The 13,784-nt window shown below is 42.7% G+C and overlaps 1 pseudogene; it reads left to right on the top strand.

The window, feature by feature from the left end:
* Positions 1–9,791: 9,791 nt before the first annotated feature.
* LOC110308843 (oogenesin-3-like) lies at positions 9,792–12,098 on the top strand (annotated as a pseudogene).
* Positions 12,099–13,784: the final 1,686 nt, after the last annotated feature.

Here is a 13,784-nt window from a genome sequence, read left to right as displayed (position 1 = left end):
TGGCTGAATTATATGTGAACAACATTGTTCTAAATATGAATCAGTCCAGGGTGTAACTTGTGCCTGATATTAGAGAAATGCTTAGAAAAAAAAAAAACTTAAAGTTATTATTTGCACAACTAGGAATGTGTTCTGGAGTTCAAGGCTAAGTCTGGTGCTCTGTCAGTCATCAACTGTGGCAGCTTTAGATGGCTAAGGTAGGAGGGTCCATTAAAAATCAGTTTCAAGGTGAGCAGTGGTGGATCTCACCTTTAATCCCAGCACTTGGGAGGCAGAGGCAGGCAGATTTCTGAGTTCAAGGCCAGCTTAGTCTACAGAGTGAGTTCCAGGACAGCCAGGGCTACACAGAGAAACCCTGTTTCAGAAAAAAAAAAAAAAAAAAAAAAAAAAAGAGCTTCAGCTACCCAGCAAGGCTGAGCACAGCCAGAATTCATGGACTTCATTTCTTCTAATCTCATGTAAATCCAAACCAAAACAAAAAAAGTGGGCTTTGAGGGAGAAGCTGTCCTTGGTGCCCTAGAGGGTATGGAGAAAGAATCAGCCAGCATTCTGAAAAAAAAAAAAATATATATATATATATATATATATATGAAATTGTAATTGGGTGGTGAGCAGGGTGTAGTGGCCTACAACTTGAAACCCAGCAGTCAGGAGGCAGGAAAAAACAATTCTCTGAATCTACATAGGGAATTCTAGCTCAGTCAAGACATCACAATGATACACTGCCTCAAAATTTGAGAGCCTCTGTCTGGTGGTTCCTAGACTGATCTCAAACTCACTGTGCTGCCAAGGAGGATCTTGAACTTCTGATGTGCATGCCTTAGGGTCCTGAATCCTGGGATTTCAGCTGGGGCCCAATGCACCCAGCACCCAGTGCAGATATCTCTTCTTGCAGTAATTCAGACCCAGGGCTTCCCGAACGCTAGCAAAGAAGTCTAAAAAGGGAGCTACAAACAGTCATAAATTTTTGTTTTATTTGTTTTATGTGATAAGATCTTGCATATTCAAGCTATCTTCAGAATCTCTATGCAGCTGAAATTGGCCTGGGACTCGTGATTATCCTGCCTTTAGCTTCCAAAATACTGGTATTACAGGTGTGAGCTATCACACTCAGCCCTAATTTTTATTACCTGGAAAAACCAGATGAACATGCTATTACCACACCATCCAAGCGCTTTCTTTTGATGGTATCACACTTTTAAGAAGAAAACCCTGGGGCTGGAGAGTTCTTTTTCTTTCTTCCTTTCTTCTCTTCCTTCCTCCCTTCCTTCCTTCCTTCCTTCCTTCCTTCCTTCCTTCCTTCCTTCCTTCCTTCCTTCCTTCCTTCCTTCCTCTCTCTCTCTCTCTCTCTCTCTCTCTCTCTCTCTCTCTCTCTCTCTTTCTTTCTTTCTTTTTTGGTTTTTTGAGACAGGGTTTCTCTGTGTAGCCCTGGCTGTCCTGGAACTCACTTTGTAGACTTGTAGACCAGGCTGGTCTTGAACTTAGAAATCAGCCTGCCTCTGCCTCCCAAGTGATACCAGCTTCACTTCCTCCATGGGATCTTTCCGTCCTTTCTTTAGATCACTGTTTTACAGTGCTGAGGACATTATCCAGGGCTTCTAGCTTGCTAAGCATAACTTCTCATCCAGGTGCAGCAGTACACCACTTTAATCTCAACTTGTAGCAGGTACTGCAGGTAGATAGATCTCTAGGTATTCTAGGCTGTCCTTGACTAGATAAGGAATTCTAGCATAGCGGGGGTGTGGGGGTGGGGGTAGGGGGGCTATAGGCACCACACAAACAAACAAATGAACAAAAACAAGCAAACAAAAATACAAATGGAGGGCTGGTGAGATGGCTCAGTGGGTAAGAGCACCCGACTGCTCTTCCGAAGGTCCAGAGTTCAAATCCCAGCAACCACATGGTGGCTCACAACCATCTGTAATGAGATCTGGCGCCCTCTTCTGGAGTATCTGAAGACAGATACGGTGTACTTACATATAATAAATAAATAAACCTTAAAAAAAAAAATACAAATGGAAACCGGGCGTGGTGGCGCACGCCTTTAATCCCAGCACGCGGGAGGCAGAGGCAGGTGGATTTCTGAGTTTGAGGCCAGCCTGGTCTACAGAGTGAGTTCCAGGACAGCCAGGGCTACACAGAGAAACCCTGTCTCGAAGGAAAAAACAAAACAAAACAAAACAAACAAACAAACAAACAAAAAACCGAATGGGTACTTCCGCAGTGAGTTATCCACAGGGTTGTCTTTAACTACTCAGCATTCTTTATTCTATAACACATTTAGGACCTTCTTTCCATGCCTGTGGGAAGCAGCAGGGACTCCTCTAGTCACTGCTGCATGCTTCCCAAGCAGTCTCACACACCTAGAAGCCCTCTCTCAGATGGGCTCTTAAAGACTAAGATTCTCTGGTAGTCTTCCTCTAGAAGCTGCACTCCTGCTCTTTGACTCCATTCTCATCAAGACCAGATTTGGTGTGATTCACACTTGACTGAACCTCCTTATTCTACTCCAGCTGACAGTGAACACCAGGTCCCATTGTCTTCACCTTATAAGCCTAAACAACCATGCTCATCTCACCTCTAAATGTCAACATTTGTTTGTATTTTTGTTTCTGTACCCCACTCAAATTGTCAAATGTTCTCACCTGGAGAGACAAAAGGAATGTTCTGTGGGCCACCTTGGGCTACGGTCACCCCTGTATATTGACTGAAGATGGCTTGCATTCCTTTGGGGATTCATAAATTACTACATTTGGACCAGATGTCAGGACATTCCAACCAGCAAATGACTGCAGTCTCCATCACCACAGATGGCTGATGGCTGTAACACCTAGGCTGAGATTCTTTTTTTTTTTTTCAGGTATTCTTATTTTATCTTATTTATTTTATTCTTATCGAGGAAGAGGGAAGTAATTATAATTTTTGTGCCTTGTTGATGATCAAATGGAATCTAAATTCTTTAGGCTATCCTAACCTGTTGTTAAAAAAAATCACTTAAAAAAAAGATTTATTTATTTATTTATTTATTTATGGTATCAGATGCCATTACAGATGGTCATGAGCCACCATGTGGTTGCTGGGAATTGAATTTAGGATTTGTAGAAGAGCACTAGGCTGAGATTCTTAAGTCTCTTAAAAACCATTTAAGTCACAGGTTCTAGGATCGCCCTTTAAACCCCATTTAAAGCATTTCACTGCTTTCTAAATCCAACGTCCCAAAAATCTACATTCTTCCAAACAAATACAAGGTCAGGCCTATCACAACAATACCCCAGTCCCTGGTACCAGACATTGAAACAAGAAGCTGTAACATTGAAGTTGCCTTGAAGACCCCAAGATGTTCAAGATGCTAAAGCCATGGGATATCTGCTGAGGAAAACTGCTTACGGGGAGTGGACCCAGCCAGAAGAAAGAAGTTTGTTCCAGTCAACAAAGATGAAAAAGGAGTTGGAAATCTAATGACTGCTTTCATGTCAGACCTGGAATTGCAGAGTTTGGCGTTTGCCCACCTGGTTTCTTGTCTTGTTTTGGGGATACTGTTAACTAGATGAATCTTAGAAGTGACTTTGCTAACATTTGAAATGTAAATAAAGAAAATATCTAAAAAAAAAAAAAGAAGAAGAAGAAGAAAAAGTGACTTTGAAATTTGAATTTTTACCAATGAGACTGCTATAGACTATGGGAACTTTAGAAGTTGGACTAATTGTATTTTGCATTATGCTATGTTTAGGTATGGCCCACATAGACTTAGATGTTCTATCTAGCCTATGGGGATCAGGGATTGGAATGTGATGGTTTGTTTATGCTCAGCCCAGGGAGTGGCACTGTTAGAAGATATGGCCCTGATTAAAGGTGTGTACCACCACCTTTGGTTTGGAACTTGCTTTGTCACAGATGATCTTGAACTCAGAGATCTCCTTGCCCTAGTCTCCTGGGTTTCACTGCCACTATGCCTTATAATCTCCATGCCAAGATCCAGGTCAGAAACTTGTATTTCCCAGCCTCAAGATCAGGATAGCAAGTGAGCCTTCCAGTTCTAGATTGTACTTCATTCCAGATATTGTCAATTTGACAACCAGTAATAGTCATTACACATTCATTTGCTCTTTTTTTTCCACATTGTTTTTAAAATTAAAATTTATTTTTAAAATTTTTCACTGTTCATTATCGCCCTTCCATTCACCCACTCCCACAATTTTTCCCCACTCTCTCCTTCTTCTCTGAGTGTGTGGACCTCCCTAGGTATTTCCCCCACCCTGGCATTTCAAGCCTCTGCAAGGGTAGGCACTTCCTTTCTCATTGAAGGCAGACAAGGCCAACCTTCTAGAGGAACATATCCCACATGCAGGCAATAGCTTTTGGAATAGCCCCTGCTATAGGTGTTTGGGACTCATATGAAGACCAAACTGCATATCTGCTACATATGTGCAGGAGTCCTAGGTTCAGCATGTGTATGTTCTTTGGTTGGTAGTTCAGAATCTGAGAGCCCCTGTGGCCTAAGTACGTTTTCTCTGTTGGTCTTCCTATAGAGTTCCTATCCTCCTATTCTTCCATAAGAGTCCCCCAAGCTCTATCCACAGTTTGGCGTGGGTGTCTGTATCTCTGTCAGTCAGTTGCTGGGTGGAACCTCTCAGAGGACAACTTGCTCCCATCTGCAAACATAACAGAGTGTTAATAGTGTTAGAGACTGGTGCTTGCCCTTGAGATGGGTCTCAAGTTGGACCAGTTTATTGGCTCAGTCTTTGCTCTATCCCCCCATCCCTGCATTTCTTGTAGACAGGGATAAATTTTGTGAGTGGGATGGTGTCTCTATTGCTCCACTGGGGTTCTTGCCCGGCTACAGCAGGTGGCCTTTTCTGGTTCCATATCCCCAATATAAGTGAGTCAGAGCTAAGGTCACCCTCATTGATTATTGTGCAACTTCTTTATTACGGGACTCTGTGTCATCAGAGAAGCTCCCACCAACTCACCTCAGTCAGTTGCACATTTGCATGCATTATCATGGCCATCTAGCCATCTTTCCTGTCCTTGCCCACACCTGATCCCAAACCCACATTCCTCTTGCCTCTCCCTCCGTCTGTCTCTTATGACTATTTTATTTCCCCTTCATAGTGAGATTTAAGCTTTCTAGCTTGGACTTTCCTTCTTGTTTAGCTTCTTTGAGTTTGTGGTGTTTAATATGGTACCTGTATTTTATGGCTAATATCCACTTATAAATGAGTACATGCCATATGTGTCCTTTTGGGACTGGATTAAAATGTCACTTGGGATGATGGTCTCAAGTTCCATCCATTTGCCTGAAAAATTCATGATGTCTTTGTTTTTTTTAATTTTTATTTATTTGTTTGTTTGTTTGTTTGTTTGTTTGTTTTTCGAGAGGGTTTCTCTGTATAGCCCTGGCTGTCCTGGAACTCACTATGTAGACCAGGCTGGCCTCGAACTCAGAAATCTGCCTGCCTCTGCCTCCTGAGTGCTGGGATTAAAGGCATGCACCACCACATCCGGCAATGTCTTTGTTTTTAATAGCTGAATAGTATTGCATTGTATAGATGTACCAAATTTTCTTTACCTATTCTTCAATTGAGGAACATCTAGGTTGTTTCCAGTTTCTGCCTATTATGAATAAAGCTGCTGTGAACATAGTTGAGCAAGTGTCTTTGTGGGATGTTGGAGCATGTTCTGGGTATGTGCCCAGCAGTAGTATAGCGGGATCTTCAGGTAGAACTTCTTCCCAGTTCTTGAGAAACTACCAAATTGATCTCTCTCTCTCTCTCTCTCTCTCTCTCTCTCTCTGTTTTGTGTTTGTTTTTGTTTGGGGGGTTGTTTGGTTTGTTTTGTTTTCAAAACAGGGTTTCTCTGTATAGCCTGGCTGTCCTGGAAATCACTCTGTAGAGGAGGCTGACCTTGAATCAGAAATCCACCTGCCTCTGCCTCCCAAGTGTGCTGGGAGCTAAATTGATTTCCAAAGCAGTTGTATTAGTTTATACTCCCACCAGCAATGAAGGAGTGATCGCCTTGCTCCATCATGCCTTCTCCTAGATAACCTTTCCAAAGGGGAGTGAAAGGAGCAGGATTTAGTACCTGGTGGGACAAAGGTAAATTGTGTCTGTGTTGGTTCTTGTGACAGACTCTAAAGGCTGAGCCTGATAGTGGTTTGTATTTGAGACATCTGAAGGGTACAACAGGGCACAGAGAGTTCTCTGTTACTGTATATTCTCCAGAGAAAACTATCCAGACATGGGTTTAAGCCAAACTTAAGATAGGTCTTTATTACCCAGCTTAATACACTATACTTGGTGTTCAAGGTATTTTAAGAACAAAGACCCCATTCTAAACTGACATACTTCCTTGCGTTAACAAAAACAGTTAGCCAGAAGCTGAATAACAGAAGTCAAAAGCAAGGTTAGTACATTTAGTGACTTTCCTAGATGTATGGCTATAATGAACTAAATTTTGTTTTGGTGTCGGCTTGTGGTATTTTCTACCTGCTAAGTTTTACGGCATGAATGGTACATCCACCATGGAGTCAGTTGTGCTAAGGTCTGGGCTCTATTAAGGTCTGTGGTCCTCTTCTATTATCCATGGTGCCATCACCCCAGTGTCTGTTTTCAATTTTTATTTAAAAAAATGTAAGGTGTATTTATTTATTATATATTAGTTCATTGTAGCTGCCTTCAGAAACTCTAGAAGAGGGTGTCAGATCTCATTACAGATGGTTGTGAACCACTATGTGGTTGCTGGGATTTAATCTCAGGTCAGAAAAGCAGTCTGTACTCTTAACCACTGAGCCATCTCTCCAGCCCTATTTAAAAAATTTAACATTTGTTTTGGAGCAATGGTTGGAATTGGGTGGGACATGGTATACCTAACCAGGTGGATGATTGCAAGGGCTCTTCTTGCTGCAGTTAGTGGGACGGAAGCTTTGAGAACAGAAGATGAAGAATCATGGTGTAAACTGCCTGATCCTTCAAGTCTCACTGCTAAGCTGTCCTCTGACACTGGACCACAGGTCTCAGTATTGTTGATTGGGACCTGATTCCCAACCAAGCTGTGTAGCACAGGCTAGACTCAAACTTCTGATTATCTTCCTGCCTCCTGTAACAATGTGTGTGTGCATGCTAGAGGTACCATAACAATTGAGATGTATCCTCAGCATCAATGTCACAAGATGAATGCCCTTAACATCCTCATCCTTTGCATGCCATAGCATCCAGCACAGTTCTAAACCTCCAGAAGAGACTGATAATGGAGATCATGCCAAAGGTCCTCTAACCCTGACATGCTCTGCTCTATATTTCAGGTCAATCATGAGGAATAGGCCTGTAAACCCTAAGCTGACTCACTCTCAGAACTATGCTGTTTACATAATAGTAAAACTCACTCAGATGTGGCAGCTCATACCATATCATAGGGAAGGCTGAGGCAGGAGGGTTTTTGGGAGTTGGCGCCTAGTATGGGCAACATACTGAATTCAAGCTAACCTTAGGTACACCGTGAAACCCCACTTCAAAACATTAAAAAACAAAATAAAATCAAGCCCATAAATCCTTAACTAACAAGTCAGCGTTTACCCGTTGTGTCAATGAATGGAGTTCATAGCTATTTGTTCTTTTCCTGGGTTGAGATCTTATCCAATCCACCCTGACACCAAATGGGAAAGTGTGTTGTGATTCAACTTTTAAATCAGACTGCAGATTTTGGTTGAGAGGGTGTAGCTACAAAGGGGGTGTTTCAGAGGAAAGCTTCGAATAGCCAGAGCCTCAGGCTTTTGGAGCCTAAAGCCACTTGGAGTCACTGCTTATCGATGCTGGGATCTAGAGGTTTTTTTACTGTGTTCAAATCAGGTAAAAGTTCTTTAGCTTCATTGGGGGCACTCGATCTAATTTCACTGAGCAGAATCTAGCTTTAAGTTCATCTCAGTGTGTCATTTGTATATATTTTTAGTTAACTGATTACTTTTTTGAAGATAAGGACATAATTCACAGAGCCTCTGCTGCCTCAGCAACCCTTGGGCAAGCTAACCATCAGACCAGTGTGTATTGTTTATAGCAGCAGGTCATTTTTTAAAAAGGTTTTATTTATTTTGTATATGTGAGTACACTGTTGTTCTCCTCAGACACACCAGAGGAGGGCATCGGATCCTATTACAGATGGTTGTGAGTCACCAAGTGGTTGCTAGGAATTGAACTCAGGACCTCTGGAAAACCAGCCAGTGTTCTTAAGTCATCTCTCCAGCACACAAGTCAATTTTTTTTTTCGAGACAGGGTTTCTCTGTATAGCCCTGGCTGTCCTGGAACTCACTTTGTAGACCAGGCTGGCCTCGAACTCAGAAATCCGCCTGCCTCTGCCTCCCGCGTGCTGGGATTACAGGCGTGCGCCACCACGCCCGGCTTTACAAGTCAATTTTTGATTCTGTAGTTTGTGTTTATTTTTGTGATAGTCCCACTCTGTATATCAAGGTGACATTGAACTCCAGGAAGGAATTCTAAGGAGAGTTTCAGATGTGAGTATTCAAAAGTCTTGACTGCTGATCTTTTCTGGGGTTACTAGGTGAAGGGTTTGAGACAGGGTTTCTCTGTGTAGCCCTGGTTGTCTTGGAACTCACTCTGTAAACCAAGTTGGCCTCAAACTCAGAAATCAGAGTCTCTGCCTCCCAAGTGCTGGGATTAAAGGTGTGTGCCACCATGCCCAGCTTTAATTTTTTTATTTTTTTCCAGGAATAGAAACCCTGACTAAGACAAACTCATAGGCATTCTGGTTTGAGTGTGGGATCAAAAGAAATAATGGCTTGTGCCACACAGTACCCAACTTGTGCTGATATTTAGACCAATTTAAGCCTGGTATGGATGGTCAAGAGGCAGAGTGATCTACAGAGCAAGATTCAGGATGGCAAGGTCTCAGACACTATATCTGCTGATGGATGCATAGTCTCTTTGTGGTGATCAGGATATCCTCAAACATGCATGATGCAGTCGGCTTCCCTTGTGTTAGTGTTCAAATTAAAAGTGTGAACCATCATTTTATACTTAATTTCAAATTTCTTTCTTTTCTGGTCTTCCATTAGTTTTCAGAGAGCTCAGGTAGGGTGTTCTAGAGCTCTAGAAGTAACCTATCATGACATTTGAGCTTATAAGTTTCCCTACTTTAACATGTAAATTATCAACTCCATCTCATAGTCCTGTCTTTGAGGACCCTTTATATACAGTTACAGACTTTGGCAATGGCTAATGAAGGTTTGCAGACTTTGTTTAGTGATTCCTTACCATCCTGTCTGCCCTGTAGCTTGAAGAGGACAAGCTTGCAGCCCACTTACCTTCTTGATTGAGATTGAAATGCCAGTACATGTGATAAACAACAATTGAAGTTAATAACTATTCATGCCTATTTCACAGATTACCTATGTTCCAGGCAGGGTCAGCTGAGAGGATGCAGACTGTGGGAAGGTTGGGAACTGAGTATTTGCATCTCCATTAGTCTCTCCAGGGCCTGGGGTGTTGAACACTCCATTTATCATCAAGGTGTGGGCTTCTTTGATGACCCCTTCTCAGTCGGGTACATTCATCTGAGCTATGGTAGGAATTGGATGTGTGTATTTGGGAAAGAGCACACTTTGGAGAGGCTTCACACAGCAGAGAGAAGTATGGCTTGAAAACTAACATCCAGTGATCAAAATGCATAACCTCTACTATCACAGCAGTGATATTTATTGCCCAGAGAAGTCTTTGTGTTTTCTGAATGGTGTCTTTGCTTTTATGCTTCCCAGGATCATTTTTCCTGAAAATCAGTCACAATGAGAGTTGACTCCCTACCCACCCTCTTTCAGTGGGCAAGAGACACTCTACTGAAGAAGGAAGCTTTAGCCATTTCTGCTCTGGAGGAACTGCCCAGTCATCTATTCCCAGAGATGTTCAAGGTGGCCTTCACTGATAGGCATACAAAGGTCCTGATTACAATGGTGTCTGCCTGGTCCTTCCCATGCCTTCCTGTAGGAACCCTAATAGAGAACCCTCATCTGGAGACTTTGAAAGCAGTGCTTGATGGGTTGAATGTCCTGGTAACAATGAAAGTTCATTCCGGGTAAGCAAGACCAGCTAGGGTGGAGGAAGGCTCTGTGTGTGCAGAGAAGGATCTGGGGACAGAGTATTTGTCCAAAGGAGGATCAGAGGCTTCTGAGCACATCAGCCTCTAAAGGGTTGTAGAATCCCATTGAGGAAAATGATGCGAAATGTGGAGGACAAAGCTACTGAGGAATAAATCTGTCCCTGTTTCTCACACAGGCATAAGTGGAACGAGGGTGGGATTAAATGGAATTGAATGAAGGGAAAGACAGATACAGCATTGCAGCTTATTCCTTTTAAACTGAACATGAGACCCAAGGCTTAATACTAGACATAGGGTAAAAGACATTGGAAGGGATAATTGAAATATGAGATGTGGACGAGAAATGGACTATAAGGTGATATGTCTTATCGTCTGAGAATTCTACCCTTTTCATCTACAGTACGTGCAAACTCAGAGTCCTTGATTTGAGGAGGAATGTGCACCATGACTTCTGGAGCATACAGACTAGATCCCATGAAGATAACTGCCCAGCACAGATTGTGGCACAGAAGCAGCCAGTGGAGACCTGCCCTAACCCTAGAAGGGAGATACATTTTATGGTGGTAACCGACTTTGAACTCATGCAGGAGAGTTTCGATGAATGGACCATATACTTGATGCAGTGGAAACAGGAGAGAAAATCTTCTATGCTGTAGGAAGCTGAAGAGTTGTGCCTCACCAGTCTCTAATGTCATAGAGATCTTTAAATTGGTGGATTTAAACTGTATCCTGGAGCTACAGCTGAGTCAGGGGTGGCCTGAATTCCTGGAAGAACTTGATCCTTACCTGGAGGGAATGAATAATCTTCACACGCTCATGTTAGAGGGATTGAAGCCCATCAGTTTTACTGCTTGTGAAGAAGACCAGGAAGACGAGTGGCAAAGCACGTTGCCTTCTCTGCTCTCCAACTTTGGCTGTCTCCAGAATCTCTATTTGAATGATATCTACTGTCTAGAAGACTCCCTTGACAAGTGGCTTGGGTAAGGGGAGATGAAGAACATTCTCCAGACTATAGAAAACATATCTCTTTTCCTTAGAAGTTGTTAGTAAGACCTTGATGGTCTGACCACTGTAAACCTAGAGGTGTTAGAGACAAACATAGCATATCTGAACATATGAGTTCTGTGCTCAGATATAAATGACCATGTACCAGCATGCTTCTAATTGCTCATGTGTGAAAGGTTAGTTTGAGTCCAGAAAGGGATTGAATATAGATGATGGGAAATGTGTATGACACTGGGTTTGAAGATGGGGAAGTGGACAAAGTTGTGGTAGGGAATGATCAAGGGCTTCTTAGGGACACCCCTAGGATAAAGTTGAACCCATCATATGGACAGACTAAATTTAGGCAAGTGTTACCTGCCGTGATTTCAATACCATTTTGCAAAAATTATCTTCTTGCTCTCTCCCTAGCTGCCTGAAGACCTCTTTGAAGACCTTGTCAATTACGGACTGCCCTAGGCTCTTACAGTCAGACTTCGAGTGCCTGCCCCATTGTCCGAATATTTGTAAGCTCAAGCATCTGAACCTGAATGCTCTCTTTCTACCTGATGTAGGCTATGAGCTTCCAGGGCTCATCCTTGAGAAAGTCACAAGTACCCTGCAAATTCTGGAACTGGAGCGGTGTGGAATGACGGACCCTCGTTTCAAAGCCCTCATGCCTGCCCTGAGCAAATGCTCCCAGCTCCTTAAAGTCACCTTCTATCATAATGATATCTCCCTACTTGTCCTGAAGACCCTTCTTTGTCACACAGCCAAACTGAGCCAGCTGACGCAGCAGCTGTACCCTGCCCCTCAGGAATGCTATGAGGATTACAAGATACATAAAGACAGATTTAAGAAACTCTGTCCAGAACTGCTGAAGATACTTAAGGTCAAAAGGCAGCCCAAGAAAGTCTCCTTTACTACACATACCTGCTTGAAGTGTTTACATTCCTGTCATTATTATTATAACCTGTAGGCTACAGATTGCCTTTGTCAGTGCATTTGTCAGTAAGTAGAATAAGGTTGCTTCTGGTACCAAGAATTGAGCACTATGTATGTGGATGTCCTTATTTGCATATAATAAATATTCTGAGCTTTGGGGATACCAGTGCATCTCCATCAGACCACACATCCCACTTGTTCCCAATGTTTCAATACCTGTTTCTTTCTCTACTGTCCTAATCAGGTTAGTGTTAAAGTTGTGCAGGTTGTGGCATCCTCAAGGAGACCCAGAGGACTGCCCCAACTGGGGATCCATCCCATATACAACCACCAAACTCAGACACTTTTCATATGCCAGCAAGATTTTGCTGACAGGACTCTGACATAGCTTTCTCTTGTGAGGCTATGCCAGTGCCTGGCAAATACAGGAGTGGATGATCACAGCCATCTCTTGGCTTTAAATTGGAAAGAGTCAGATATGGTGGCACATGCTTTTAATCCCAGCATTTGGGAGGCAGAGGCAGGGGGATTTCTGAATTCGAGGCCAGCCTTGTCTACAAAGTGAGTTCCAGGACAGCCAGGGTTACAGAGAAACTCTGTATTGAAAAACCAATGTATGTATATATATATATATGTATATATATATACACACACATATATATATATACACACACACACACACACACACACACATATATATATGAAAGAACTTGATGTGAGTGGGTTCAGATCCCTGGACTGAGATTGAAAAGGAAATTAATGGAATGAAGGCCCAGGGAGAGTCAGAAAGACAATTATGCATTTTTTGGTTGTTTGTTTTTGTTTTTTATTGTTGTTGTTTTGTTTTTGTTTTTTTAATTAGATATTTTCTTCATTTACATTTCAAATGCTATCCCAAACGTCCCCCATACCCCTCCCACACACACTCCTACCCAACCACTCCCACTTCTTGGCACTGGCATTCCCCTGTACTGAGTGTACTGAGGCATATAAAGTTTGCAAGACCAAGGGGCCTCTCTTCCCAATGATGACCGACTAGGCCATCTTCTGATACATATGCAGCTTGAGACACGAGTTCCGGGGGTACATTTTTAAATGATTATTTCATACTGAAAGAAGAAAAGCTGAACTTTTCCTGAACTCTCTTACCCCTCCCATCCAGAGACTGTTCCCGGAGCACTCCTGAACTTTTTAACCCAAGGTACCCCCTCCCAATTGGAAACTGCTTCAGGAACATTTTTTAGATAAGGGTCTCCTGGAAAAAAACCTAGTCCTACCCCTCCTAACTGAAGACTGTTCCAAGAACATTTTTGAGATAGGGGCCTCCTGGTACTACCCCAGAATGTTCCAATAGATCGAGTACATTGCCAAAATATAGGACACGACCCCTTGGTTACGTAAAGCCCCTTTGGAAAGCCCCTTGGCAGAACCCCTTAGTGACGTAAATTTGTACTTTCTCCACCCTGTTCCCCCCTTGCCCTTTTCTTATAAAAGCCTGTGAAAATTTGGGCTGGGTGCCGAATCTCCTCTGCACCTTGCTGGCTGCATGAGTTTCGACCCCAGATATCTGGTATATGTGCTTTTTATGTGCTTTCTTGTCGTTGCTGTATTAAATCTTACTCTCTATACATCTTAAGTTCGGTCTCAGTGTCTTCTTGGGTGCACGGCTGCCCCGAGGCTTGAGTGAGTGTCTCCCTTTGGGAGTCTTAGAGTCTTTCAATACCAAAGATGCAATTATTGTATGCTTGTAATTATT

Source organism: Mus caroli, unplaced genomic scaffold (assembly GCF_978045245.1).
Source record: "Mus caroli unplaced genomic scaffold, Mus_caroli_1 scaffold_2, whole genome shotgun sequence".
NCBI lineage: Eukaryota > Metazoa > Chordata > Mammalia > Rodentia > Muridae > Mus > Mus caroli.
The sequence above is the reverse complement of the archived record's forward strand: the minus strand, read 5'-3'. Positions and strand labels throughout refer to the sequence as shown.